Consider the following 6174-nt stretch of genomic DNA (forward strand, 5'->3'; position numbering starts at 1 on the left):
ATCCTTTCAATCTCAGCAAAGAGGGGAAAACTGAGAGGCATTCTGGAGGGCGCAGCACAGGGCCCCAGACTCCCTAGAAGCCTCATCACAGGACTAGAGAACACTTCCCTCCCTCCACACCGCACCAGCCACTCCATCCTCAGGACACCTGTATGTTACAGGGAGTGCAACAGAAGTAACTGCCAGTCTCAGACCTTGTGACGAAGAAGTCTCTAGTGAACCCCCAAAACAACAGGGAAGACAAAAACATGGCCAAGCGTGGTAGCTCACGCCTGTAATCCCAGCACTTTGGGAGGCCAAAGTAGGTGGATCACCTGTGGTCAGGAGTTCAAGACCAGCCTGGCCAACATGGTGAAACCCCATCTCTACTAAAAATACAAAAAATTAGCTGGGCATGGTGTCGGGCGCCTGTAGTCCCAGATACTAGGGAGGTTTAGGCAGGAGAATCGCCTGAACCTGGGAGGCAGAGGTTGCAATGAACTGAGATTGTGCCAGTGCACTCCAGCCTGGGCGACAGAGAGAGACACCGTCTCAAAAAAATAAATAAATAATAAAAAAGACATCAGAATCCCTTTTAGCTTCTGACACCTACAGTGACAATATGAGTACAGCCTAACTCCTCCAGATTCCCATAAAACCTCACATTAAGAGCCTATCTGGGCTGGGCACGGTGGCTCATACTTGTAATCCCAGCAGTTAGGGAGGCTGAGGTGGGGGGATCACGGGGTGAGGAGTTCGAGACCAACCTGACCAACAGTGAAACCCGGTCTCTACTAATGATACAAAAAATTAGCTGGGCGTGGTGGTGGGTGCCTGTAATCCCAGCTACTCAGGAGTCTGAGGCAAGAGAATTGCTTAAACCCGGAAGGCAGAGGTTGCAGTGAGCCGAGATCGCGCCATTGCACTCCAGTCTGGGCGACAAGAATGAAACTCCATCTCACACACACACAAAAAAAAGAAAGAAACAAGTTCATGTCTTTTGCAAGGACATGAATGAAGCTAGAAGTTGTTAACCTCAGCAAACTAACGCAGGAACAGAAAACTAAACACTGCCTGTTTTCACTTATAAGTGGGAGCTGAACGATGAAAACACATGGACACATTTCGGGGAAACAACACACACCGAGGCTCGTCGAGGGGTGGGGCTGTGAGGAGGGAAAGCATCAGGAAGGACAGCTAATGGATGCTGGGCTAAATACCTAAGTGATGGGTTGGTCTGTGCAGCAAACCACCATGGTACACGTTCATCTATGTAAAGAACCTGCACGTCCTGCACGCACACCCTGGAACTTAAAAGTTGAAGAAAAAAAATCAAAACAAAACAGTTTCCTTTAATTCTCTGAATATGGTCCTCATGACTAGGCACCCTGAATTTGAATCCTGATTCCGTCATTCACTAGCTGTGTCTTTGCATCCCAGGTTTCTCATCTACAAAACGCGTGCTGTTATGGGTTGCTGGCTATTCTGGTTTTTCGTTTTTGTTTTTTTGAGACAAAGTTTTGCTCTTGTTGCCCAGGCTGGAGTGCAATGGCGTGATCTCAGGTCCTTGTAACCTCTGCCTCCCGGGTTCCAGCGATTCTCCTGTCTTGGCCTGCTGAGTACCTGGGATTAAAGGGTGCACCACCATGCCTGTGAATTTGGTGTTTTTAGTAGAGATGGGGTTTCACAAATGTATTGTCTGTTCGGAGATGAATGGGCTGGGTGTGGTGGCTCTCGCCTGTGATCCCAGCACTTTGGGAGGCCGAGACTGGCGGATCACTGGAGGTCAGGAGCTTGAGACCAGCCTGGCCAACATGGTGAAACTCTGTCTCTACCAAACATACAAAAATTAGCTGGGCAAGGTGGCAGACACCTGTAATCCCAGCTGCTCGGGAGGCTGAGGCACAAGATTCCCCTAAACTCAGGAGGCAGAGGTTGTAGTGAGCCGAGATCAGGCCACTGGACTCCAGCCTGGGCAATAGAGCAAGACTCTGTCTCAAAAAAATAAAAAATAAAAATAATGTTAAGACAAAAATCATAAGGAAATTACATAAACAACTATATGCCAGCTATTTGTGAAAATATCAAAACAGACCATTTTATAAAAAAATACAACTTCAGTCTGGGTGGGGTGGCTCACGCCTGTAATCCCAGATATTTGGGAGTCCAAGGCCGGTGGATCATCCAAGGACAGTTCGAGTCCAGCGTGGCCAACATGGTAAAATGCCAACTCTACTCAAAGCACAAAAATTAGCCAGGCCTGGCGACCCATGCCTGTAATCCCAGCTACTCAGGAGGCTGAGAAGGGAAAATCACTTGAACCTGGGAGGCAGAGGTTGCAGAAAGCCGAGATCAAGTGACTGCAATCTAGCCTGGGCAACAGAGAAACTCTGTTTCAAAAGAAAAATATAACTTCATAAAAATGAACTAGGAAGAAACAGAAAAGTCAACATCTAGAACCATTAAAGAAATTGAGGCTGGAAGCGGTGGCTCATGCCTGTAAGCTCAGCACTTTGGGAGGCGAAGACGGGTGGATCACCTTAAGTCGGGAGTTCGAGACCAGCTTGACCAACACGGAGAAACCCCATCTCTACTAAAAATACAGAATTAGCCAGGCATGGTGGCACATGCCTGTAATCCCAGCTACTCAGGAGGTCGAGGCAGGAGAATTGCTCCAACCCAGGAGACAGAAATTGCAGTGAGCCGAGATCCTGCTATTGCACTCTGGAGTGGGTAACAAGAGCGAAACTCCGTCTCGAAAAAAAAAAAAAAGAAGAAAAGAAATTGAATGCTTATTTTAAAATCATCTGTACTCCATCCCCTCAAAAATCTCACAAAAAACAAAACCAAAGAAAAACACCAGGCCCAGATGATTTTATAGACAAGTCCAGCAAACATTGCAAAGAACAGAGAGTCTTTATCTTCCACATAATTTTTTTTTTTTTGAGATGAAGTCTCTCTGTAGCCAGGCTGGAGTGAGTGCCCTGATCTCAGCTCACCATAACCTCCGCCTCCCTGGTTCAAGTGATTCTCCTGGGATTACAGGTGCACGCCACTGCACCCGGCTAATTTTTTGTAATTTTAGTAGAGACAGGGTTTCACCATGTTGGCCAGGCTGGTCTTGAACTCCCGACCTCAGGTAATCGCCTGCCTCGGCCTCCCAAAGTGCTAAGGATTATGGGTGTGAGCCACCGCGCCCCGCCTACATAATCTTTCAGAAAAAGAAGCAAATGGAATTCTCCCCAACTCATTGTGAATTTAGTATAAGCTTAATACCAAACCAGACATGAATAGTACAAGGAGGCAAAAGTATAGACTAGCTTCTTATGGACAAATATGCAGAAGTGCTAAATAAAATATTAGCAAATAGTCCAGCAACGTATTAAACATGTATAACGACCAAGTTATGGTTTTCCTAGGAAACTAAGGTGATGTAATAAAAAACTGTTAAAGTAGCACAAACTATCAAAGGAAAAAACCTGTATGATCATTGCAATCTGTTCATTTGCCACATAATAGAATTTCTTTAATATTGTATATATATAGGTTGCTCGCTTATTTTTTTGTGTTCCCTTATGTATCGGGAGCGGCAGGAGGCAGGGCTTTGTGTTTTTCTCACCACTGTCTGGCTCTTGCCTAGCACCGTCCTTGAAAACACGCTGAGGACAGTCTTTGGGACTAACGCGCTCTAAGCAACATCTCACAGGGCCCAATGGGGCCTCTAAAGGGACCCGCCTTGCTAGGCTCCAGCACAAGTCATGACGCGTGCGCATTGGCTGCCCGGGTATTTTTTTTTTTCTTGCCCAGGCAAGTGGTAGGGCGCCTGCGCGATCCAGTGCCGGGAGCGACGCGAGCTAGAGAGGCGGGGCTGCAGCGCTTGCGCCATGAGGAAATGTGGGCGGGGTCCGCACGGCGCCTGCGCAGGCGACCGCAGGCTTGCGGGGCGCGAAGGGGCGGGCCAAGGGCGGGGGCCGAGAGGGAGGCTAGGCGGTCCCGGCAAGCGGCGCCGCGGGGTTGGTTGCTGTCCTGAGGCCGGACTCAACGGGTCCCGGCTGAGCCACTGGGTGAGCTCCTCCCGGGCCAGCCACGAGCCTGCGAGGGAGCGATGCGGCGCCGCGCGGTAAGAGTCAGGGCCGCGTTCCCGCAGTGTTCGCCCGCGGGTCGGTTTATCGCCTCAGAGCCGCCCGCGCGGCCGGGCCCAGGCGTCCCCGCAGACCCCGGCAGGTCCCGCGCCTGCGCCGTCCCCCTCCTGGGCCCCTCCGGTCTGTCCCGCGCCTGCGCCTTCCCCTTCCCGCGCCGTCCCGATTCCGACCTCCGAGGCTCCTGGGACAACCCGCAGGCTTTGCCGCGGAGACCCGCGGGCCTCCCGTTGGTGCCGGGCTTGAGGTGGTTCTGGGACCCCGCCCGCGGCTCGTCGGTGTGTGGACAGGCCGGGTGCGACCCTCGTGCTAGCCTTTCCGGCGCTCCGGGACAGGCTGGGGCTGCTGCTCCATCGTCCCGGTTCCCTGCCTCGGGCGGGGACAGCATTGCTCCGTGGCCCCGCGGGCGCAGTGCGGGGAGCGGAGGCCACGGGCGGCGGCCCCAGGGCCTGCAGCGGGTGCTGCTTCTGCAGGGGCCGGCGCCCCAGGCCGACGAACATCTTTTCTTCTTGAGACCTGGCTCATTGCATCAGGTTGGATGTGAATAATCTGGTGCTTTGCTGAGGAAATTTTGCATTTCCAGGAACTTGGTAATTGTATCAGCTTAAGTGGTTAAATCTACGGCATCATAGTCATGGCAAGTTGGGCAAGCTGCCCTGGAGATGACGAAAAGAAATCGGCTTCCAGTAGTTTTACCCCATTTACAGAACACGCAGAAATTCTGTGATCATTCAAATGCAGGGACTTGATTTGTTGATGTCCTTGATCATTTGTCTGAAGTACGGGAAGGGCCAGGAAAAGATTCTCGGGACTACTGCCCAGGTGATTACAGGGGACAGTGTTTTCTTTCGTCAAAAGAGCCTTTTAAGCCATTGGTAATACTTACCAAGTTTATAACAGGTACAAGCCTTTAAAAAATGGCACTTGCTGTCACCCAGTAGGACACATCTTGAGATGAAATCAGAGCCGTAGGCTTTGTGGACAAGAGCAGTCATTTCTGGTGGCTTGGTGGGGGGCGGGGGGGAGGGGGGCGACTGCAGTTTTACGAATGCAGGTGACACCAAAGGGAGTATAGTAATTTTTCAGTAATTAAAAACCAGGCCAGGCGCAGTGGCTGGCGGCTGTAATCCCAGCACTTTGGGAGGCTGAGACCAGCAGATCACCTGAGATCAGGAGTTCGAGACCAGCCAACACAAAAATTGGGTGGGCGTAGTGTCACCCGCGTGTAATCCCAGCTACTCAGGAGGCTGAGGCAAGAGAATCACTTGAACCCGGGAGGTGGAGGTTGCAGCGAACCGAGATTGTGCCATTGCACTCCAGCCTGGGTGACAGCACTCTCCGTCGGAAAAAAAAAAAAAAAAACAAAACCCAAAACAACAACAAAAAAACAGACATAACAAGGTTGAGTGCAGTGGCTCACGCCTGTAATCTCAGCACTTTGCCGAGGTGGGTGGATCACCTGAGGTCGGGAGTTCTAGACCAGCCTGGCCAACATTGTGAAACCCCATCTTTATTACAAATAAAAAATCAGCCAGATGTGGTGGCGCACTTGTGATCCCAGTGGCTCGGGAGACTAAGGAAGGAGAATCGCTTGAACCAGAGAGGTGGAGGTTTCAGTGAACAGAGTTCCAGCCACTACCCTCCAGCTTGGGGGACGAACCAGACTATGTTTCAAAAAAAAGAAAACCAGGCATAACAATAAAAATATATTATAACCAAACCATTATATAGTGGAAGGAGAAGTATTGTTCTGGGTAAAATTGTTTCTATAAATAAATGGCTGATCCAGTATTTTTTCCTCCATAAAAACATCTTTTCCCTTTGATTTAGTGTACACCATGCAGAGTCGCTGAGCAGACTCAGTGACTTTTTGGATAGGTGGACAGTGCTTCGTAATGGTTGCAGGTGTGTAGGGGTGTTCTTGACATTTTCAGTAAGAAAGTGAATGTTGGCCGGGCGCGGTGGCTCAAGCCTGTAATCCCAGCACTGTGGGAGGCCGAGGCGGGTGGATCACGAGGTCAAGAGATCGAGACCATCCTGGTCAACATGGTGAAAC

The 6174-nt window shown here is 50.5% G+C and overlaps 1 protein-coding gene across 2 annotated transcripts in view; it reads left to right on the forward strand.

Annotated features, from left to right (window-relative positions):
• The first annotated feature begins 3936 nt into the window (after positions 1-3936).
• LOC119468624 overlaps positions 3937-6174 on the forward strand; it is a 25224-nt gene continuing 22986 nt past the window's right edge. For both annotated transcript variants that reach the window (XR_005197346.1, XM_037732654.1), the window contains exon 1: positions 3937-4099. The gene's annotated coding sequence lies outside the window, so the exon portion shown is untranslated. The remainder of the gene's footprint in view (positions 4100-6174) is intronic.

This window comes from Cebus imitator, unplaced genomic scaffold (assembly GCF_001604975.1).
Source record: "Cebus imitator isolate Cc_AM_T3 unplaced genomic scaffold, Cebus_imitator-1.0 Scaffold461, whole genome shotgun sequence".
Classification (NCBI taxonomy): Eukaryota; Metazoa; Chordata; class Mammalia; order Primates; family Cebidae; genus Cebus; species Cebus imitator.